This window comes from Lissotriton vulgaris, chromosome 8 (genome assembly GCF_964263255.1).
Source record: "Lissotriton vulgaris chromosome 8, aLisVul1.2, whole genome shotgun sequence".
NCBI classification, from domain to species: Eukaryota; Metazoa; Chordata; class Amphibia; order Caudata; family Salamandridae; genus Lissotriton; species Lissotriton vulgaris.
In genome coordinates this window covers 1,044,561,274-1,044,586,772 of record NC_141696.1, presented here as the reverse complement: position 1 = coordinate 1,044,586,772, position 25,499 = coordinate 1,044,561,274, and positions in this window count along the sequence as shown.

Here is a 25,499-nt window from a genome sequence, read left to right as displayed (position 1 = left end):
TCTCATGTCTCCCGCCAGTTACAACTTGAAGACTAAATGTGGAAAAACTTTAAATTCCCTGGCCATCAAAGCCTGGAACAGCATGCCCAAACACTTGAGACAACAGGTCCTTGAGAAACCTTTCAGGAAACTTCTCAAGACCTGGATCTTTAGCCTCCCCGACGACTGGACTAAAGCTGCCATCTAGCCCTCCTTCCGCTAACATGACTAGGCCTTCAGGATTTTTCAGCGCCATGATGCTCCCTTCGGAGCGACCTCTGCGCTTTAGAAATACCCCCTCAAATATCAAATATCAAAATATCTTAAGGATTGTTTTGCTGCAGGAAGTTTTCCCTTCCTGCAGAACAACAATCCTGCTCGTAACACAGGCAACCTTGCACCATAGTGCAAGGGTGCCTCTATGGCATTAGGCAGCACACTGGACCAGTGCAAGGAGGCAAAAGAAATGTGCCATATCTTTGTAAATATGGCGTATTTTTGCTGTCATCCTTTGCAGGTTGCCTTGCTGCAATGCATTGTTTGAAATATCAGTAGATCTGCCCCTGCATGTATACACATTGAATTCATTCCGGCACTATGTCAGAGAAACTTGTATATGTGTATTTTAAACTTGAATGGTTGCACAGGATCACATGCACATTCATGTCTGCTCATGTGTGTGGGTGTAAAAGTGGGTCTACCGTGTACATGAGCCTTGTATCTCAGCACAGGTAGCCTGACATTATTAAATGTTTAAATCATTGTTTATATATTTGGCTATTGCTGTGCAGACCTTATAATTTTACTGTGCATTCAAAAAGAAATGATCCCACTTTTTTTTGACTATCTTATGAATATGCAGTGCTTCCCTAAAAGTCTGTAGTGCTAGCCGAAAGCTTCACCAAAGTACTACATAATGATAACCTAGAGAAGTGTTTAACTTCTCTTTCTTTAGATAAAAAAAGGTCTCCAGTGCAAATATTTGGCATAATTACACGCCTCATAATTTGAGTTTGACCATATTTTTCTGAGTGAGCCCTTACCTAGATTTGGGTTTCAAACTACTCAGTACGACTTAGTTAATCCCTATGCTGGCTAGTAGATAGATCAATGCCTTCCCCACACAATAGGTCCATAGGGAGAAAAATGCTTGTTTCTGAGAGAGTAAGAGATTTGGGGAAACACATTCTGTAGTATTCTGCATTTGTAATGAAATGTATTTCACACCTCCTGCTCAGCCAGTGCCTGTGCTCTGTGTTCAATAGAATGTTGGAGTCATGATGTGCCTCGGAATGTTGGGACACAGAGAGGTGAAGTGACAGTTGAGCATGGGCTGAGCAGCATACAGGCTGCTCCTGGTGGGGCTCCACTTCACAACTTAACTAGTTGTTGAACTATTCAACATGTTACCTGCTTGAATAATACATCTTTAATGACAACCTTCCTGTGTGGTCCTCCTCACTACACATTCATATGTTAATTACATTCAAACTGCCTGATGGACCTGGGGATCTCCTTCCCAAAAAAACAATATGAAAGCAACAAAACCACTATCTCTACAAACTCCAGGAAGTCCCTTTGAAATTTGGTGGGAAGGAACCAATTTAGCAGTGGCAGTTAGGGGTGGGACATAGAACTCTTTGAGAGCTCTATCTGTGGACCACTTGCAAATCACCAATTATGGAAAATCCCAAGATGCTATGCAGGATTTAAGGGGTAGGGAGGAGTGATGATGTGTCCCCTTGGATTGGTGGCAGTCTCTTGAACTTCCACCTCCACATAAAACTACAGCCAAAAAATATGCTTTGAGCAGCACTGGAATCTATGTGACCCAAAAATGGATAGACCCCTTTGTGGAGTAGTTGGCCACTCTGGATTTGCAGAGGTTTTCCCCACTGAACCCACTGAATCTGTGGGTTTGGCTTGGGCAAATGGTAGGAAAGTCTCTGCAAAATGAAGACACAATGCAATATCATCACATTATTTATAGACAGAATTATGAGAGCAAAAACACAATGCCATCAATATAAAAATAATTTTTCACCTAACCACCTTTCAGTAACAAACAAGAATATTGATTCACAACTAACACAGATATTGTTAACAAAACTTTCAGTGTTTAATACCATTTAGGATGTGAATTGTTTAAACGTGCTGCAAACTAGCCCCATAACCTAAAATCAAACATCCCTGTACCATAAAGCCATACAACTAAGGGGGTCATTAGTATGGCGGGTGAATCGCCAACTCGCGTATGGCGGTGGCGCTCCACCCGCCATAAACCACCGCCCGCTCTCCATTTACCCCCGCCCCATTACCATGGTGGGGGACCCCGGCGGACGGAATGTTTTCTGCCCGGTCGCAGAGTCGACTGGGCTGAAAAGGTGCTAACATGGTGGCGGCGTCTGGGAGACACCGCCATCCATATTAGCATGTCTGCTGGGTTGTGCCTTTCCGTTGTGGCGTTGCCGCCACGGAAAGGCAGCCGTTTTTCACCATTGGGGGCCCATAGTGGTCGCCCTGGGATTCAGGGGGGTGGGGGTGCACATGGGGGGTACCTATGGTACCCACTGCAGTTCCATGCACACCATTGCAGGCACCGTGCAGTGACTGCCATGTTGTGCATTGAAGTGCACAGCATGCCTTCCTGTCATTGTGGCGGGCGGTGCTGACATTGATTGTGCAAGCCACTGTGGCGGGCGCATCCTAATGTTCCCCACAGGACACCCGCCCTTATGGCGGGCGGTCCCTTTTTGTGATGGGATAGTAGGCGGACAAAGCCCGCCCGTCATCCTAATCATCCCCTAAGAATCCAATCTCCAAGAAGACTTTAAAACCCAGAAGATTCCCCCAATTACATTCTTTTGTCCTTAGGATGGTAACTGAATCTCAATGTTGGGCTCCTTTTGGGGATGTGGGGTGGGGGGCCCAAAGCATTCTCCTACAACAAGCATTGCCCAGACCCCTCTTGGGAAATGCTCATTTCCAAGGACCCTTGGCCTTAGAAGACTGTCTTTTTCTTTACCTATCTCCTCATAGCTTTAATAAGGCATCTCCTACCGCTCAAAAGGGGGGTCCCAAAACGTGTTTTCCCCATGTTATTTTCCATAGGATGATTAGACAAGGCTACAGCCCGAACAGCTGAACGGAATTACAAGAAATTTTGGCAAAATGGTAGAGTCTTATTCGCAGATCACGCTTTTGCTTAAATGGTGTAAATCCCTCCAGTAGTTCCTGGGAAAATCGAAAGGAAAAAACATATATATCTATAAGCACGCACCGTACACGTACAGGTCTGCGTGCCTTACGCGTACGTGCGTGGACCTTCGCGTGCACGAGCTGCATGCTGATTGGCTGCCACTGTCTGTAACACTCCAAAACAGAAATTGTTGGCAGTCGTCGAGGCACAAGAAAGCAGAAAAACAAACGTGTAGAACTCAAAAAGCGGGCAGGGTAGAAGCACCCTGACCCCCTAGGCCTGCTCAGGGGGTCCCACAAGGACCCCCAAGGCCCCAATCTTTTTTTTTTTTAAACCCGGTCTGTTTTTTTTCTAATTACACCCCGGGGGGACCAAATCGCAGGGGCATAGTGATAAAGAAGTGTGGGGGGGCCCCAATCCCTCCCACACTGCCCCGGGGACCGCCGCCCCCGGGTTAAAGCAACGCAGCCCCAAGGTGCATACTGGAGGCTCCTGGTGGGCAGGTTGGCCCCCAGTATGCAAGGGGAATTAGTTCCTCCTCAGCAAACGCGCTAGGGGGCTGCGTTGCAGGGAGGTGTAAAAAGTGGCATAGCCTCATTACTCCTCTCTGCAATGCAGCCCCCTGGCGCATTCTGTAGGTCCCAGGTGGGCTAGTTGGTCCCCAGGCAGACCCCAGTATGCAAGGGGAATTAGTTCCCCCTCTGCAAACGCGCCCGGGGGCTGCGTTGCAGAGAGGTGTAAAGAGGGTGTGGCCTCATTACACCTCTGCAATGCAGCCCCCTGGTGCATACTGGAGGTTCCAGGTGGGTTAGTTGGCCCCCAGGGACCCCCAGTATGCAAGGGGAATTAGTTCCCCCTCTGCAAACGCGTCCGGGGGCTGCGTTTGAGAGAGGTGTAAAAAGGGGAGTGGCCTTATTACACGTCTCTGCAACGCAGCTTCTGGCGCATACTGGAGGTTCACGGTGGGCTAGTTGGCCCCCAGGGACCCCCAGTATGCAAGGGGAATTAGTTCCCCCTCTGCAAACGCGCCCGGGGGCTGCGTTTGAGAGAGGTGTAAAAAGGGGCATGGCCTCATTACACGTCTCTGCAACACTGCCTTCTGGCGCATACAGGAGGTTCCCGGTGGGCTAGTTGGGCCCCAGGGACCCCCAGTATGCAAGGGAACTTAATCCCCCAACTTAGAACACTCTACAGGGCGTGTTAGCACAGTGGTGACGGTAGGGGGCAGAGCTTGAGGTGATTTGAGTGCAAACATGCCCTGAGGCGTGTTTTAAGGTGGGGAATTAAATCCTGTTCAATCCAGAGGTCCCCTAGGGGGCAACTAGTCCATTAGGTATCTCCAGTAAGCACCACGGAGCTGTGTTGCAGAGTGTTGTAAAAAGGGGGGGTGCCCTTTGAATGACTCACTGCAACACAGCTGCCTGGCGCATACTGGAGGTACCTGGTGGGCTAGTATGCTCACAGGGGACCTCAGGATTGAATAGGAATAAATTCCCCAATCTAGCTCACTACTATTCCTGAAAAGTAAATTTAACTGTACTTACCAATAACTTGAATTTTCTTCCCAAGGATATTATTGCCTGATGTATAAAATAAATATTAATAAAAAAAAATCTTAAATAAAAGAAATATTACAATTTTAATATTTTTACAAACATTTCTTTTTCAATTTATATTGAAGATATGTAATGTAATTTAAAAAAGAAAATATCTAAAAATAAATAATTTAAAATAATGTAGTAAATCCGTATAAAAAATATAACAATTAATATATTTAAACATTTTCATTTAAAAAAACCTTTGAAATTCACTGAAAAAAACATAGGTTTCAGCCATGTTATAGTTAGGAATTAGCATTTAAAAAACCTTAGAAATTCACTGAAAAAACCATAGGTTTCACACATGTTTTAGTTAGGAATTAGCATTTAAAAAACCTGAGAAATTCACTAAAAACCATAGGTTTCACACATGTTATAGTTAGCTGGACATTTCACTCATACAAAACCATTGAAATTCCCCTGTTATCGTTAGTTCAGCTAACTATAACTCGTGTGCCCGCAATGCACTGCTGATGATGTCACATATTACATCCCTCATGACATGGTCAGTGACATCACTCATGACATCACTGATGACATCTCAAATGACATCACTGATGACATCACTGATGACATCATCCTTGTGAAAGATTGGCAGAACTCCTCTAAGCGTAATATAACCCTTGATACACACATTCAAAAATGGAGATACCAATACCAGTTAGAACAACCTATTCAGTAATTCGAAAATCTACGTACACATCCAGTCGTTCACTAACAGTTCTATATAGGCACTCATACATGTACTCACTCATCATATGTACTCATACACCTATAGATTTTATTACTCACCGACACTCATCTATAGAGTTACTCACACACATACTCATACATGCAAATAAACTATCAAACATCCATTTACTTGCATATAGAGCTAAACACCCACCACTACACTTACTTCTACAGAATCGTACACATACTTACTCTCTTAAACAATCACTTATAGAAATTCATACTTATTCATACAGGAACTCTTACAATCTCTCCCTCTCATATATACGAACTTATATACATCAATACTCACTTATACTAGTTTAAAACATATGTAGTTACTCATAAGGATACTATTGAGACAGTGATTCACTCACTAACACACCCATACACACACTCATCCACCCATACAGACCTGCACACATGCTGTCTTCAAAACACATACAAACAGTGAGTCACCCATGCATGCATCTATGCGGTAAGTAATACCCTCCACCAAACCATACAGACACTCATACTGATACTCTAAAAACCAACCAATAACCCATATCGACACTCATGTAGCTAGTCACCAACCCATGCAGCCACTTATACACAAAGTGAGACACTGATACAGATATATACATATTTAAACATTACTCGCTAATACATGCATTCACTAAGATACACTTAATAAGTCAGTTATACAATCATTTTTTTTTTAAAAAACATCCATTTAGATACTTATTTACACATTTATTCTTTGATCGACCTTTAAATATACATATATAAAATATTTATTTTTCAGAAAGACACACTGATGTCATCAGTGATGTCATGAGTGATGTCACTGACCATGCCATGAGTGATGTAATATGTGACGTCATCAGCAGTGCATTGCGGGCGCGCAAGTTATAGTTAGCTGAACTAACTATAACAGGGGAAATTCAATGGTTTTGTATGAGTGAAATGTCCAGCTAACTACAACATGTGTGAAACCTATGTTTTTTTTGCGAATTTCTAAGGTTTTTTAAATGCTAATTCCTAACTATAACGTGTGTGAAACCTATGGTTTTTTCAGTGAATATATATATATTTGTATTACCTACTGGCAATCGGCAGTAGGTAGTTATAGTTAGGACCTCATTTCTATTCAAAAAGCATTTTTTCTATTGCCAATATCTTTTGCACCATTTGACAAATCATTGCGAAATTTTCAAAACAAATGCAGCGCTCCAGTCAGCTCCTGTCTTAAAAGTTTTGGAGTGATTCGTCAAGCATGGGCCGAGAACAAAGCGGGGCCCCAAAATGCATTTTCTCCATGTTAATTTACGCAGGAAATTTTGGAACAGGCTACAGTTCGAACTGCTGAATGGAATTACACCAAATTCGGCAAAAAGGTAGCTCTAAGTTCCGAAAGCGACCTGTTCTTTTAAATGGTGTAAATCCATTGAGTAGTTTCTGAGATATTCCAAAAATAAAAATGTATATATCTGAGCACCGAGGAGGAGTCCATGACCCTGACGCCTGCTCAAGGACCCCCAGGCCCAAAAAAAGCATTTTCTTTTATAATTTTGGCTGAATTCATGCTGGCTGACGGAATACGGTCAAAATAAATTTAAAAAGTGAAGCCCGGTCTCCTGTACTTAGTTTGTTAAAAAGCCCCAGGTGGGCCAGATCCCGGGGGCAATACTAAATTATGGTGTGGGGGCCCCCACAGCCCTAGGGACCGCCACCTCCGGGGGCTTTATAATTTATGCATGGGGCACATGGCCCCCGCTGCCCCAGGGACCACCACCTCCCTGTGGAACTAAATATTTAAATGTGGAGGTAGGTAACGGACCCTGGCCCCAAGGACTGCTTTACAAGTGATGGGCAAGGGACATGTGGCCCCCTCCAGGCGCCCTTGATGGACCTGGGGACCACCAACCCCCAGGGCTGGCTCCTGCAATGTCACGGGGTGCCCAGGACATTGCAGATTACTATGGCAGGCGGGAGCACGGCTCCTGCCCTGTCATAGTGAAGTGTGACTCAATGATTAGAGCGGCAGACCCTGATGCAGAAGTCTGGCCTGGGACCAGGGTTCAATCCCCGCCTCAGCGGGTCTTGGGCTCAATTACCTCGGACCTGATAATTCTCACCTCTGTGCCTATTCTAATCATCGGTCCCACTCTGCAATTCTGGGCAATAGCTTGCTTAATCACCACAATGGCCCCAACAACGCTAGGATGCCTGGCTTCACCTTGGTGGTGCCCAGGTGTGGACACTTCAAAGGGAAAAGCCAGGAAGGGTTCCTCAGCGGTATTCATACAAGCGCCGAGATGCCTCCGGGTAGTTGTGCGCTATACAAGTACCTCTACCTCTACATAGCAAACTCTCACTCTCACTTCCAAAAACCAAAGCAGATTGCTTTTGCACAAGGGGAGCTGATTGTCAGCTACTCCCCTTGTGTAAAAGCAATGCCAGCTCCCGCAGGAGGTGGGGAGCTGGCTGGGACCGTGAGGGCAATGGGGCTCCCCCCACGGCTCACAAAGATGAGGCATGGCTCTGGGGGATGGGGTCCCCGGGGCCAGAAGTGGCCCAGTGAAGGGGGCTATGCGCCCCCTCCAATAAAATAAAACATTTCAGAAAAAGAAAAAAGAAACAGGCAACTTGCCGGAGACCCCGCCCCATCCCTGCATGGCATCCTGCTGGTTGGACTCTGAGGTCCTCTTGTGTCCCTCTGATGTCCTCTTGTGTCCTCAGGACCTTCGGCACAAGTGGACTTTATTCCTCAATCAGCAGTGAGCCTAGTGGTGCGTTCGCAGAGTGGTGTAAAAATGGGCATGGCCTCAGACCACCTTGCTGCAATCCATCTGTGTGGCGCTTACTGGAGGTACCTGGTGGGCTAGTTGGCCCCCAGGGACCCTCAGTATTCAAGGGGACCTAATCCCCCAACTTAGAATGAGCCAGGGGGCGCGTTTGCAGAGTGGTAGAGAAACGGGAGCGTGTCCTGTGTCCATCGCTCAGCAATCCCACTGTGTGGAGCTTACTGGAGGTAAGAGGTAGGCTAGTTGCCCCCTAAAGGACCCTCAGCAGTGAAGGGGACTTTAATCCCCATCCAAGAGTGCGCCATTGAGCGTGTTTGCAGAGTGGTGGGCAAAGGGACGTGGCCTGCTACGAGAACTTTGCAATCCTGCTGTGTGAGAATTACTGGATGTAATAGGAGGGGTTGTTGGCCCACAAGGATGTCCTTGGGTCCAATTATCTGTCTTGTTACCTCTAGTAAGTCCCACACAGTGGGATTTCTAAGACATCTTCAGGGGCCATGCCCCCTTTCTGCACCACTCTGCAAACATGCCTCCTGGCAGACTACTGGATGGGGGGAAGAAGTCCACTTTACTCCTGAGGGACTTTGGGGGCCATGAAGCACTCCTGGTACCTCCTGTAACTCCTATGCAGCGGAATTCCTGAGCGCTGGTTGGAGGCCCAGCACCCTTTCTCCACCACTGCAAACGCGACTCCTAGTAATAGAAGCATTTGCAATGTATTAGGTTTCACATTTGTGAGAGTTAGAGCTATTGGTGTTGTAAATGAAACAGTTTTCACTAATGTTTTTTAGTGTAGAGTGGATGTACGTTGTGTTTAGTGGAATTATGTGGTATGTTTTGCAGTAAAATTATGTGAATAGAAAGTATGTGGTATTTAGTGTATAGGAATCATGTGGAATGGGATTATATGCTATTGAGAGAATTTATGTGGTATTGTAGTCTGTGCTGTGGAGTGATAACCTCAGGTTTAGTCTTCCTTGTTTCCATTAACGCTAAACTATAAATTCGATGAGACACAAAAAAAGAAGGAACCACTGAGGAGTACTAGTCAGAGGTATGACCAGAACCACAGGAAACATGCGACAGTTTGGCTGCACCGACTTTCGCACAATTATACATTTTCTGCATTAGCCACATAATTCATCATCTGTTCCCTAATCTGCAGATTTGAAGGAAAAAAGCCTTGTGTCTAGCTCAAATGGCTCAAACGTTACCAAAAATGCTGCAACAAGTATTACAGCATGGTGGAAGGCGCCATGCAACCCTAGAATGGTCAGCTGTTACGTATTGCTAAATTCGAATGTTAAATTGGTACTAATGGTGTGCAAGCCACTCTTGCTTCCTTCTGCACCTCTCTTGCCTCTTTCTGCATTTCTGTTGCTTCTTTCTGCACGTCTTTCTTTTTCTGCATTTCTCCTATCCAAAACTGTGCCGCCCGCACCCTTCTCCAAATTCCAGGTCGACTCTCAGCCAAACCCGGACTGAAAAACCTCCACTGGCTTCCAGTCAAGGAACGAATTCAGTTCAAGGCACTGTGAATTGCACATAGAACCCTCTGGAATACCGGCCCGTATATATGTCTATCAATGATTTCCCCTATCCGCCTCCCAGACAGCTCCGATCAACTTCAGCCCACCTTGCCCTCGTTCCCAAAATCAAAAGAGCGAGATGTGGCGGCTGCTCTTTTTCCTTTAACACATCCAAGCTGTGGAATTCTCTTCCTCTTCAGCTTTGAGCAGAACCCAACCTTCTGTCTTTCCGCAAACATCTAAAACTTTCCTTTTTCATTGATGCCTCTCACTCGGCCTCTCCTCTCCATGTCACGCTCTGTCTATAACGCTGGGACGCCTCAGGGTAGCCATCGCCCTCTAAAAGTGTAATTTTCATTTAATTAATTTCCTATTTCTGCAAATCACTTCTACTTTTTGCACCTCTCTTCCCTCTTTCTGCACGTCTTTTGCTTCTTTTTGCACCTCAATTGCTTCTTTATGTAGCCCTCTTGCCTCTTTCTGCACCCTTCTTTATCCACCTCTCTCGCCTTTTGTCTGTATCCCTCTTGTTTTTCTGCACACTTTTTGCCTCTTTCTGCACCTCTGAAACTTCTTTCTGCAATTCTCTTACTTCTTTCTACACTTCTCTTGCTTCTTTCTACACCTCACTTGCCTCTTTCAGCACCTATGTTGAATTTTTCCGCAGATCCCTTGCCTCTTTCTGCACCTCATTTGCCTCTTTCAGCACCTCTGTTGGTTCTTTCTGCACTGCTATTGCTTCTCTCTGCACCTCATGTGCCTCATTCTGCAGTTCTCTTTGTCCTTTCTGTACCCCTCTTGCCTCCTTGTGCACCCCTCCTACCTTTTCCTGCACCTCTCCTGCCTCTTTTGGCACCTCTGTTGCTTCTTTCTGCACCCCTCCTGCCTCTTTCTGCACCAGTCTTCCCTATTTGTGCAACTCTCTTGCCTTTTTCTACATGTGTCTTCCCTCTTTCTGCACCCTTCATGCCTCTTTCAGCACATCTGTTTCTTCTTTCTGCACTTCTTTTCCTTCTTTTTGCACCCCTTATGCCTCCTTTTGTACCTCTGTTGCTTCTTTTTGTACTTCTCTCAGTTCTTTCTGGACTGCTCTTGACTCTTTCTGCATCCCTCTTGCTTCTTTCAGCACCTCACTTGCCTCTTTCAGCACATTTGCTTTTTACTGCAGATCTCTTCCTTCTTTCTGCACCTCTCTTGCCTCTTTCTGTACTTATGTTCCTTCTTTCTGCACCCCTCATGCCTCTTTCTGTAACACTCTTGCCCCTTTGTGCACCCCTTTTACTTTTTTCTGCACGCCTCTTGCCTCTTTTTTGCACCTCTGTTGGTTCTTGCTGCACTGCTCTTACTTGTTTCTGTACCTGACTTGCCTCTTTCTGTACCCCAGTTCCCTGTTTCTGCACCTTTCCTGCCTTTTTATGCACCTCTCTTACCTCTTTCTGCATCTCTAAGTTAGAGGTAGTTTTATTCCCCCTGTCCTATTATGTACTAGGGCCTTAGGATACCCCAACCCATAGAGTACCCTAGTGTATGTAGGTGTTTTCATTGTATTCTACATGTCTTTCAGCATAGTACTGGTTCTGGGCCTGGTTAGTCAGAGTCAGTTACTACCAGTACCAGTCAGTAAAAAGTTGGGGGCACAGGATGATTTTGAAACAAGGCCTCTTTCTGCACCGTTGTTGTTTTTTTGCACATCTCTTACTTCTTTTAACACTTTTCTTCATCTTTCTGGACTTCTGTTGCCTCTTTCTATATTTCTCCTGCTTCTTTCTATGCATTTCTTACTCTTTCTTCACATGTCCTACCTCTGTAGGCATAGTTAGAAATTATCATTTAGAAAACCTTTGAAATTTATTGAAAAAAACATAAGATTCAGGGATGTTATAGTTAGAAATTAACATTTAAAAAACCATAGAAATTCACTGAAAAAACCATAGGTTTCAGAGACGGTATGGTTAGTTGATTATTTTACTTGTACAAAACCAGAGAAATTCAGCTGTTATAGTTAGTTGAGCTAACTATAACTCGTTACCCCGCAATATGCTGCTGATAACGTCACATATTACATCACTCCTGACATGGTCAGTGACATCACTGATGAAATCACTGATGACATCTCAAATTATATCACTGATGACATCATCCACCTGATAATCTGACACCCACTTTAAAGTACAGACTATCATTTTCTTCCTTTGAGATGTCATCAGTGATGTCATTGATCATTTCATGAGTGATGTAATATGTGAGGTCATAAAATTTGCATTTCTGGGGCGTGAGTTACAGTTAGCGCAAGTTACTATAACTGCTAAATTTCTCTGGTTTTTATGAGTGAAATGTCAGCCTAACTATAATGTGTGTGGAACATTTGTTTTTTTCAGTGAATTTCTAAGGATTTAAAAAAATTCCATATCCTAACTAGAACATCCTTGTAACCTTAGTTCTTTTCAATTAATTTCTAAGGTTTTTTAAAATTCTATTTCCTAACTCTAATGTCCCTGTAACTTTTAGTTTTTTCAGGGAATTTCTATGTTTTTTTAAAATGCTAATTGTTAACTATAATGTTCCTGTATCTTTTGTTTTTTTCAATTTCTATGGTTTTAAAAGAAATTATTTCTTAATTGTAATGTCCATTTTCTTGTCAGTGAACCTGTAAGATTTTCATACTTTCTTTATCTTTATCAGAAAATAGAACTGGTTTTCTTTTTAACAATTTTGTAAATTGGCACAATATTGTTGCATTTACAATCAGTAAATTATTTCACCTACTTAAAAATAAACTTAGACATTTTGAAATAAAATATAACTCTAAATATGTAGTAGAATATTCCTTTAACTTTTCTTTCTATGATCAATTTAGAAGAAACCCACCCTCTCACCCAAGAAATGATTTGTGACTACCGAAGTCGGTAGTCGTGAAGAGCATGTTGTTTATACAAAGTGAAACACATATATATATATATATATATATGAGAACACAGGATTCCCTCTCTCCAGCTCTGCGTACGCGGTCACAGCCTCCACGCCAACCACAGGAAGGAAAAGACGAACCACCAATCTAGCAGGCAAATAATGTTTATTGCAGTTCACAAGCCATATGTCAGCGACGCGTTTCGAGCACGGATGCCCTTGCTCACGCTGCGATGCAAAAGTATATATATATATATTGACATATTCTACAGCATATTTAACAGTAGAGGTTTATTAGTGTACCTTTTAGACTCATTTTCTTTTATGAGTTTCCACAATAATCGCCTTCAAACACTTTTTCCTGTGTCGGCGAAGACAGCGATAGTCCTTATGACATCCGTGGGCAGGATAGCGCATGTTTTTTATTAAATATATTGTGGACTAGTTTAGTGCAGCTGTTTACTACTATAGTATCAAAAGTTCTGATTTTCTTTCCATTTTTAAAGAAAACTACTTCAAACTAAGTTGCAGTTCCGCTTCAACGTGTGCAGTGACTATTTCTGTAACCGCAAAAATCACATGATCGAGAAATCAAGGAATATCATTGGATACTATACTATTCAACAAAATCAATAGTAAATACACCCCAACTGCTACTTCTTGAATCTTCTTTCATAGAACTTAATTCTGAGCAGGTGGATTCATTTTGCTGTTCAAATGTTTTGGTATTTTTTGTATCAGAACTGGCAACACAGCAAGGAGATGGGAGTCAGCAGGATGCATAGTTGGACCAGGATATTGAGAAGACAGACACTGAAGATGTGGAAGAACAAAAACCTCCACAAAAGAAAACCAGTATGGCATGGGATTTTTTACAAGACCCATCAGGTAAATCAAAAACAGCTGCCATACTCTGTAGATGAACTAACGAAAAATATTCATGTGGGACAAAGTCCATGTTATGCCATCTAAAAACCCATCATAAAAAACCTCTCAAACGGGCAATCAAGCAGAGGGATGCTGGACAGCCATCTACTTCAGGGGGATCTGCCACAATGCCTGGTCAAAACCTCTCTTCTGAAGTGCAGAGTACTGCAACATATATGTCTCCAGAGATGTCAAGAATGACCACGTACTGCATGGACTGTAGTGTTTTTATAAGTGCTGGTGAGCAGTCTTACAACTATTCACAATGCTGCGAAACAGTATATATATTATTATTTTCCTCTTTTACATGTTTTGCAAATTTTTCCATTCACTTTTCTTCAAATTCTGCTGTTCCAGTTGCCATTTTTGTTTTTATAAAATAAAACACTTTTTTTTAATCAACAAAAGCCTTAACATTTTTCTTTTTTTAAAAAGGTTCCTTCTGGAACAAACTTTTATAGCTAGAAAATGATAATGTTTGTATATATGATGGAAACACTGTATGACTGAGGTATGTATGGATGATTGAAGGAGTGTAGAACTGGTTGTTACAATGAGTGCAGTTGTGGCGTCTGAGTAAACCTATGCGTGAATAAGTACTGCCTGAGTCACTGGATGAGTGCAAACATAGTGATTGGGTGATTGCATGTGTGCACGGGTAGTGCGTGGCTAAATGGATAAGTGCATATGTAGTGCCTCAGTGAATGGAAGACTAGAATGGTAGTGCCTGAGTGAATGGATGAGTGCATGGTTAATAGCTGGGTAAATGAATGAGTGCATGGATAGTGCCTGGGTGATTGGATGAGTGCATGGATAATACCTGGGTGAATAGATGAGTCAATGAGTACTGGCTGCGTGAATGGGTGAATAAAAGGGTAGTGCCTGGGTGATTGGACGTATGCATGGGCAGTGCCTTGCTGAATAGATGAGTGCATGGGTAGTACATGAGTAAATGCATGAGTGCATGCATAGTACCTTAGTGAACAGATGAGTACAGCAGAAGTTCCTGAGTGATTGGGTGTGTCCATGGGTAGTGCCTGGGCGAGAGGATGAATGTGTGGGTAGTGCCTGAGTGAATAGATGAGTGCATGGGTACTGGCTGAGTCATTTGATATGTGTATGGTTAGTGCCTATGCGAATGTGGGAAATTCCGTCACTGGCCCTCTCACCAATCAAAAAATGGACCGGAGCTGTGTTGCAGCTAAAAGTGCTATGTTTGGAACAGGGGGTTAAGGCTGTTAACGGGAGGTCCATCTCGGTAACTTATAACAATGGGTTGAGAAGTAGTCGTATAGACTTTATCTTTCTCAACAAGGAACTTTGGCCCTCCCTGTTAGACATGGTAGTTCAGGAGCGGTCTGAAAGTGACCATAACCCCTTGTACTATTAATGCAGCTCAAGGGTTTTTCTGCCACTTATTGTCCAGCATCAGAAAGTGCCTTTATAGAAATGCAGCTTAGTAATGCCACCAGGAGAGTCAAATGGTTCAAATGTATTGATAAAGAAGAGCAATTGGAGCATATGAGGCAGCTGGTGGTAAGAGAAACAGCTACCCTTCGAAGTTGTGTCACACAAGAGGAAATTAACTTAACAGTTTTACAGGTCCACAATGAATTGTTTAATAAGCTTAAAGGCTTTTTTATTACAGAGGTTAAAAAACCCCAGAAGAATTCTGGCCCTAATGTGGCCGTATGGTACGGGAAATCCTGTACAGAGGCTTACAGAACACTAGCCAGGGCAATTAGATCAAAGAATATGGGAGACATCAAAAAGGCAAGGATTGGGTACAAGCGAGCTCAACAGAAAGCTAAAAGGAGACTGGGTTCAGTAACACTGGGATGAGTTGTTCAAGGCTAGTAAAGGGAGAAACATGGACACTTTTTGGCATCTCGTGAGATGGGGCAGTGGCATGCCAAGCCAAGCTCCAGTTTACCACCTAGCCCCCGAACAACGGGTACTCCACTATAAGGCCCAGTTCGCCACTACGGAACAAGAACCAGAACAGTTTGCACTGCCCCTATTTAATTCTTCTCTGCACTTCACAAGGCAAGCAGTAGAATCGGTGTTAAACTCAGTCCCAAGAGGCAGGGCACCTGGGTTGGATTGTGTCCCAGCCGATCTGTTCCTGCATGATAAAATGATCTGGGTAACATATATCCAGTTACTTGCGAATGCCATTGCCAGTGGGGCCTTCATGCCAGAAACTTGGTCAGGAGTAGAAATCCTCCCAATTTTTAAGAAAGGGGACCGCATCAACCCAGGCAACTCATTGACTGTACACAAAAAAGTCACAGCTAGGCCGGTATTAAGCCAAATCCAAGCCTGGATAGATGAATTTGTCATCCTATCTCCATTGAAGGCGGGGTTTTGCTCACATACCAGCACCATCAACCAAGTTTTTAGGTTATTTTAATTTATTTTCGTGTGGTGATCTTGGGAGGTGGTACCATTTACGCTGCTTTTATTGACTTTAATTCGGCTTTCGACCTAGTCCCACATACCAAAATGTGGAGAGCATTTGTGGAACAGAGCATGCCATTGGAAATATTACCTTTTCTAATTACATTACACAATTCCAATTATGCACAGGTATGCTGGGGACAGCCGGGGAGGGTTACCGATAGGTTTCCTATTATAAAGGGGGTTCGACAGGGGTGCATTTTAGCACCAGCCCTCTTTTCCCTGTACATCAATAGTGTAGTGCAGTATTTCCAGACTCATCCCACTGATGCTCCCACCCTAGCAGGCATGAAAATCCCTTTGCTCATGTTTGCAGATGATACTCTGATTAATTCCAAGACTCGAAAAGGGCTATAGTCGGCTATTGTTTGATTTGAGGACTTTTGTCTGGACCATGACCTTATAGTTAACGTGGAGAAAATCAAATTTATGGTTCTACATAAACACAAGATTATAAAAGGTAGAGTAGCTATGAACGAAGTCCCTTTAAAGCAGACTCACGTTTTCACATACTTGGGAATTACTTTAGGTAGTAAACTTAATTGAAACTGCATATTGACCAATTGGTCCTTAAACACGCCCAATTGTCTGGTGCTCTATTGAAAGAAAAGAGTCTTTCCCATACTAAGCCTGTTGCTCCAGTCCTAATAATGTAGAACTCTAAAATAAGCGCCTCAGTTTTATACGGGGCAGAATTGTGGGGATTCGACAAATTAGCCCCCATGGCACTAGCCCAAATCAAATTCCTGAGGAGCATAACTGGTCGTCCCAAATCAACCTCATTGCTACCCCTCTTTTTAGATATGTGTTTTCATTTTATTGAAGATACAGCACGATTTAGACCAGTGGCCTATTGGAGAAGGCTTTGGATTACACCTGAATTGTCCCTGTATGCTCAGGCCCTTCTCGAAGTCAGGGAGGCAGATCGTATGTGTAAAATCCCCTGGCAGAGACAGGCTAAAAACACATTGAGCGAGATGGAGATGAGTTCACTGTGGGAAAATCCTGTTGATAATCTTTTTCCCCCTGAAAGTTTGCAGGCCAAGTTTCAAGGAAACAAAGATAAGGTGCACAATATTTTGGAACACAGTATCCTTCAACGTTGAACAAACCAAAAATTGGTACATAAGATTTTCGTCCTACTCAGTTATGGCGGATATTTTAACCTTTTACCCACTCCAGACGTCTATTGGAGTATTTTAAGGGAAAAAAGGGGTCTCTGTGAAAAGCACAACTGAGTCACTTTAGTATCTAGCTTTAAATTAGTTCCTTACCAAACATTGGGCGCCATGTAGTGTAGTTCCTATATTCCCAATAGGCTCTGCGCATTGGAATAATATATCCTATAAATTTGACGTAGGACTTATGTCTACTATGGAATATATCATTTTGGAAAGAAGGGGACCCCTATCTATAAAAAATGATACACTTGCTATACATAGGGAAACTAAACTATTTGGTAAAGGTCTATAGTCAAGTGACAACACAAATGTAATAAACCACAAATAATGTAATAACCAACATATACTAACAGATGAACTCACCACTCACAAGATTATAGGTGTTCTTTTGTATAAATTTATTTTATCCTAAGAATTTATGTTTTCATTTTTTTGATTTTTTTTGATGAATATATTCATTGTATACAGATATATCTTTTACATCAAATTCTTAATACTGTATAAATAATAAAATCCATTGAAAGACAGACATAACAAAACACGTGATAATGCAATATGGCAAGATAGGTCACAACGCGTGTTTCGGCTGGCTAGCCTTCTTCAGGTGCCCATATATTGCACTAAATACAGTTTATTTATTTATTTGATTTATATAGCGCACTATAACCCAGAGGTCTCTAAGCGCTTTGTCAGGGTCCGCTAGGCAATATAAAGGATACATCTGGTTACAATTGAAGGCCGCCCCACGCTTGCTGGAAAAGCACAGTTTTTAATTTCTTACGGAAGGACATTAGATTAAGCTCATTCCGAAGTTCCAGCGGCAATTTGTTCCACATAGCTGGCAAAGTGCGTGAAAAGGCACGCCCACCCACTGTAGTCAATCTACAGCGTGGCTGAACAAGAAAACTGGATTCAGCAGATCTGAGCACCCTCCCTGGTTTGTAGAGGGTCAAGCATGATTTCAGATATGTAGGTGCCCTGCCATAGAGGGCCTTGTGAACAATACAGAGCCCCTTAAACATTAGCCTCTGTATAACTGGCAGCCAGTGTAATTCCCACAAGAGGGGGGATGCGTGGGTATTCCTTGGCTTTTTAAAAATGAGTCTGGCGGCGTCATTCATGACAGTCTGCATTCTATTTAAACGTTTTTGTGGTAGTCCTATGTACAATGAATTGCCATAGTCCAGCCTGGCTAGAATCATCGCAGAGACCGCACTCCTCAGAGTAGAAAAAGAGAGCAGCGAGGAGATTTTCCTAAGTTGTCGGAGAAGACCGACACAGCTGCCCACCACCGCTAGAACTTGCTTTTTCATGGACAGCTTACTGTCCACCTGGATACCCAGGCTCTTGACCACTGTCGCTGGTTCTGGAGCCATGCCCAACTCCCCGGGCCAGAAACGATCACTCCAAGGGTTGCCAGCGATGGTAATTGGCAACACCTCGGTCTTGTCCGGATTAATTTTTAGGGAGTTCCCGGACATCCAGTTCACTGTACTTCTTAAGATGTTTTGCAATCTGGCAAAAGCATTCTGGCTATCATCCAATCGGATGATAATCTGGGTGTCATCCGCGTAGTTATATACCTGACAGTCCATTTGATTAAGCATTAGAATCAAAGGCTGCAGGTATATATTGAACATTAGGGGTGACAGAGCAGACCCTTGCGGTACTCCGCAGGTGATCGAGGTTGCAGTAGAAAGCATGTCACCTAATTGCACTCTCTGCATCCTCCCCTGAAGGAAGGATGTGAACCATGCAAGTGCTGTGCCCTGAATGCCGAATTCCTTCATCCGCGACAATAGTTGTTCGTGACACACGGTATCAAATGCCGCGGAGAGGTCCAACAGCACCAGGGCCCCCGGGATTTTCTTGTCTGCTCTGTTCCTAAGCTCATCTACGATTGACAGCATAACCAGCTCCGTGCTTTGGTTAGCACGGAAACCTGCTTGATTCGGCTCTAGCAGCATGTTGCTTTCCAGATGTTCAGACAGAGAGGTAAGGACGTGCTGCTCCAGCACTTTCGCCAAGAATGGTAACTGGGAAATTGGTCTGAAATTTTTCAGACATTTCACGTCCGCCCCCGTTTTTTTTAGCAGGGGGATCAGCCGAGCTTCTTTAAAAGAGGAAGGCACTTGTCCAACCTGAAGGGAAAGATTTAAAAGATTCAGCACATCTTCCTCTATACCAGGGAGTGCAAGTTTAAACACTTCCGGTGGGCATGGATCCAACCTAGAGCCCGACTTGACCCGCCCCATAAGAAAAAGCAACCTCTCCTTTGTAATCAAGGGTAGGGTGGAAAGTGAAGTTGTAACTGGCGTTCTAGCAGGAATGGCCACCGGTGGGCAGTCAATTTGCGAGGTCGCCACAATTTCAGTGACCAAATCAACAATTTTATTGGTAAAAAAGTCCTGAAACTTTTGACAATCTTCCTGACTAAAATCCGGAGACTGATCCTTGTTTTTCCTGAGCTCCGTAAGGACTCGGAAGACTTCTTTCTGAGGATTCGTAGCAGTGGTAATCCTCTCTTCATAAAACTCGGATTTCCTAGCTGTAATCGCTTGCTTATAGCTTGCGAGCGCCAGTATATACCTGTTCCGAGAGTCAGGACTATAATCCTTGCGCCACGCTCTTTCCAATTTGCGTAACCCACGTTTCTTTGCTCTAAGGACTTCATTGTACCATGGGGCCCCTCGTCTTCTATTCACTAAGTTTATCCTACAGATTGGTGCTACTCTGTCTGTAGCCTTCATGAGTTTATCCATGAGTTCCCCACAAAGGAGATCTGGGTTATCTGGCCGGTTGTTGGGAAGGGGATTGGTACGAAGTATATGTACCATTTTGCCTCCATCAATTTTATTCCACTTCCTAACTGCCTTCCACTCTGCTGTAGTTGTTGTTCTTTGTCTATCCACTAATAACTTGCCCCTCACCAAATGGTGATCAGACCATACACATGGCTGGGCCGTTGCTGTACCCTGAACGGGAACTGTCGTCCACACCAGGTCCAAAGTGTGTCCCTTGGCATGAGTTGGGCCCTTTACTTGTTGGGCCAGGCCTAGTGAGGTTAACGCCTCCTCGATCTGTAACGCCTGCCCGTCTTTTGTGACCTGCTCCCAATGATAATTGAGATCGCCCATTATCATCACCTTATCATATCTTGAGCGGATATCCTGGACCAGTCTTATAAACAGGTGGGGGAATTCAGGCGAAGTCCACGGGGGACGATATACTAGCAAGATAATCAGGCAGTCAGTCCCAACTTTCAGCTTGACACCCATCACTTCCGCACCAGCCAGGTTTTCCGTCAAAAACCTTTCGCCCAATAGGCGTGAGCCATATAGGAGGGCCCACCTCCCCACCTCCCCCCCTCCTATCTCCCGTTCTATTGTAAAAGAGTGCAGAAAAATCAGATGGCAGAGAGGCAACGAGATCCGGCATAGAGGAATCTTCTAACCATGTTTCGGTGATTCCTAAAAAATCTATTTCTCCTTCTTCCAGAAAGGTAAAGACCTCTAGGTGATGCCGTTGCAAAGAGCGTGTATTCAGAAGGCCATAGCATAAGCTTTGGACCTTAGTCATATCCTTCCGCCCTGAATGGGAATTAGGGGCAATGTAAAGTCCCTCCTGCACAAGAAGAGCAGCACATCCTTGACTAATAGCAGGGCCCTTCTACGCCGCCCGCCACGTTTACGAGAGCCATATCCTGCGCTTTCCTTTTGAAGCTACGACTACAAGAATCATTCACTGCCTCATTCTTCTGACTCTCGGAAGCAAGCTTTATGAGCCCATCAGGCATTTATCCACATAGGTATCCATACGCTCTGGTTACCTTTGCTGCATAGCTGACCCTGCTCTTTATGACCACCCTTTGAATATCCAACCCAGCGAGCATGCCATAAAAAGGAACCTATATAAAGCCTGTTATTCAGTATCAATTTTTATGAACAAAGAAGAAATACCTTCAAAGGATTATATAACCTTAATCAATCATGTAATGTCATGTGGACGGAATAATATCCCCTAAGATATCTATCTTACACTCAAGCCCATAAAGGACGTTTAGTTTTTTCTGCAACTGTATTTAGTGCAATATATGGCCACCTGAAGAAGGCTAGCCAGCCGAAACGCGCGTTGTGACCTATCTTGCCATATTGCATTATCACGTGTTTTGTTATGTCTGTCTTTCAATGGATTTTAATATTTATACACTATTAAGAATTTGATGTAAAAGATATATCTGTATACAATGAATATATTCATCAAAAAAAATCAAAAAAATGAAAACATAAATTCTTAGGATAAAATAAATTTATACAAAAGAACACCTATAATCTTGTGAGTGGTGAGTTCATCTGTTAGTATATGTTGGTTATTACATTATTTGTGGTTTATTACATTTGTGTTGTCACTTGACTACAGACCTTTACCAAATACTATGAAACATATTAAATTTATTTGTGAGTGCCAGCTAGCTCAGAGGTCACTAGAAACTTTCTCGAATAAACAAGAAAGGATTAGTTTCTGACAACCGCATAAACATGACAACTTTGTTTCCCCAAGAATAAACGTACCTTCAGTGTCGTGGAAACAATAGATATATATTTTACTCAGTCAATCGTGCATGCTTCGTTTCATCAGAGGTGCAGAGAAATAGAGAGACAGGCGTTTTCAATAAAAGGTATTTATTGAACAGTAAGTAAACTGCTACAATCGTAATACAGGCAGCAAAGTATAATCCATACAGCGTGAAGAGTATTATAAAATAATACTGTAAATGCATTGTATAGTTTCTAAACCATAGATAAATACATACATAAATAACAAAGGCTAAAAGTACTCAAATGGTACTTCTAAAATACGCCTACCCCGATGTACCTAACCTAAGTCTAGTACGAGGGAAGAAGTAAGTGTGGTGTAGCATAGGTTTAGTTTCTTTGCCAAGAATCTATCAGAGATTTCTCTTTAGGGTCTAGTCAGCTCCATACCTTAGTTTAGAATGAAGGAGGTCTGGTATCTCTTGTCTTGGGACTCGATTTCCCAACACCCCGCGAGGGGAGCTTGGAAACAATGGAGCTTGATTCTCAGCGAGAGAAAGGACAGCTTCTCCATCAGTGCGTCAGCTGGAGGGTCGACTTCCTTCGGCACTTGCTGTAGCGAGCTGCGTCGGACAATTAGATAGTCGAGCTGCTCCAAACCACAGTGTGTTTGCTAGAGCAAGTGAAGGCATATTTATAAGTTGAAGGTGCCTAGTTTGACGTAAATTCTGGCATAATAATGTCATCAAAGAACCCCAAGGATATGGTAGTTATTTGAAAACTCTATGAGTTCTTTGGACTGCATAGGCTATGTCTAAATATGGGTATGATTTCTATGCCTATATTAGGGCAATGTGAATTGTACCTATGTACATGAATCAGGAAATTTTGCTCGAATCCTAAAACGCCATACAACAATGGATGTCATGAGTGATGTAATATGTGACGTCCTCAGCAGTGCATTGCGGGCGCGCGAGTTAGACTTAGCTGAACTAACTATAACGGGGGAATTGCAATGGTTTTGTATGAGAGATATGTCCAGCTAACTATAACGCCCCTGAAACCTATGGTTTTTCCAGTGAATTTCTAAGGTTTATTAAATGCTAATTTTTAACTATAAAATGCCTGAAACCTATGTTTTTTTCAGTGAATTTCAAAGGTTTTTTAAAAGATAATTCCTTTGTATAACCTGCTTGAAATCCATGGTTTTTTCAGTGAATTTGTAAGGTTTTTTGAATGATAATTCCTATTGATAATGTTCAATAAGCATATCTGTTTTTTCTATCTATTTTAATTATCATCCCATTCTCAACGTCATAAAAACTGCAAATATTACCACTCTTCAATTTATTCCTGTCTCCAAAAAAATCCCTTCGAACCAGAACCACAACTAAAGTTAATAATATACAAACGAGGCGTTCTCGTAGAAAAAAACAAAAAAAACACCACTTCCCAAACTTCCAAAAAAAAAACAAATCTACAAAGTTATCCCAAAAAAAGGCGATAGTTCCAATTACCACTACCAAATTTATATCAACATTTACCTAGTGTAAGGATGTCGACTATGTACTGTGTAAATTACATCTAACTCACACCCATATATAAAGACAAATATGTAATAGAGGTACAAATTATACACTTCCAACACCCAACAAAATAACAACACTTAGCGCCACCCCTCCTGACCTCTCCCTCTCTACTACCTCAGACGCAGCGCAAAACAGGACAACGTACCTTCCCAAATTAATATATCCCCTCAATAGCACACTAGCTCAACGTTCAGAGATGTGGCAATCAACTATGTGTAAGGGAAGATCTCACACATCAATAATAATGTACGCACTGCTAATACTACCGATGATATGCTATGCACAACACACTATAGAAAGCAAAAACTTTTCCAGGTGTAGATATGCTATTGATACGTGTAGTGTACTGCACGGTGGATGCAACCATATATTGTCTCAGACAATGGGGAATATTTCTGTCATGTAGCTGTGTTGTCTCCCCCCCTCCCTTGAAGCAGAAGTGGAGTAGGCTGCTCCAACCTACACAACGTCAGCGTAAGACTATACATAATTAGCTTACGCCTTTCAGCGTGGTTCACTTCTTCAAAGAGAAGAGACTCCGCCCCAGCAAAGGCCCGCACCCTGCCATGTGGCTGCCGCCATGACCACGTGCCTCCTCGATTCAGACCCATTGCTAACTCAACGCCACAGCACCGCAGACTTATGTCTGTATCGACTACTGCCTTCGATCGACACTGTGGACAGCAGGGTTCACAACTTGAATTCAGCTTTGCATCCGCACCACGGACAGCATTGAATCCAGCCTTGCTTTATTTGAAGGTAAAGACAATTGTACTCTATGTCTTCTGATTTTGTAAAAGGATGTGACAAAAAGCATTCGTCTATAACTGTGCTGACTACAGCCTTCGATCTACACTGTGGACAGCAGGGTTCACAACTTGAATTCAGCTTAGCATCTGCACCAAGGACAGCATTGAATCCAGCCTTGCTTTATTGAAGGTAGAGACAATCGTACTCTATGTCTTCTGATTTTGTAAAAGGATGTGACAAAAAGCATTCATCTATAACTGTGCTGACTACAGCCTTCGATTTACACCCGGGACAGCAAAGTTCACAACTTGAATTCAGCTATGCATCAACACTACGGACAGCATTGAAATTAGCCTTGATTTATGTAAGACAGGGACAATTTTGTTAAATGATGCAACAAAAAACATGCCTTAATGTCTGTACTGAGTACTGCCTTAAAATGTACACTGCGATCAAAAGAGTTTACCACTTGATACCAGTGGTGCATAAGCACTGCAGACAACATAAAATTCAGTCTCGATTTATTTAAGGCAGAAAAATAGTACTGTCTCCTCAAATTTTGTTAAAGTATGTGACAAAAAAAGCATTCCCTGATGTCTGTGTCAACTGCTGCCTTCGATGTAATCTGCAGACAGCAGGGTTCACAACTTGAAGTCACCTTTGCATGTATACTACGGACAGTATGGAATTCAACCTTGATTAATTTTAATGCTGAGACAATTGTACTGTATGCGTTCTGATTTTGGTAAAATAAGTGACAAAATCATTTGTCCATATCTCTGCTGACCACCGCCTTCGATTTACAGTGCGGACAGCAGGGTTCACATCTTGAATTCAGCTTTGAATCTATTCTACAAACAGCATGAAATTTAGCCTTGTTTTTTTTAAAGGTAGAATTAATTGTACTTTATGTCCTCAGATTTTGTTAAAAGATATGACAAAAAAGAATTTCTTGATGTTAGTGATGACTACTGTCTTTGATCTACATTGTGAGGGCTCACCATTCCGATAGAATGATGATTGTACATGACGCATTCCAGTAGACATGAGACATTATACCCCTGCGACCCCCTTGAACCACGAATCATCACAGGGTACGCACACACTGAGTTCTTTCGGTACCACTAACTCACTGCACCACAAGTCATTTCCCCGTAGCCTTATTAAAGCAGAATTCACTAGGCAAATAACATTGCTCCCAGTACAGCCCCCCTGCATTACACATTATCGCAGAGTACGTACAACCTCAGCACCAAAGATACTACTAACTCAGTGCACCATAAATCATCGGAAAGAAGAGTGAACAGTTTTATGTCAGTAATGAGGCATACTATCACTTTTAAGT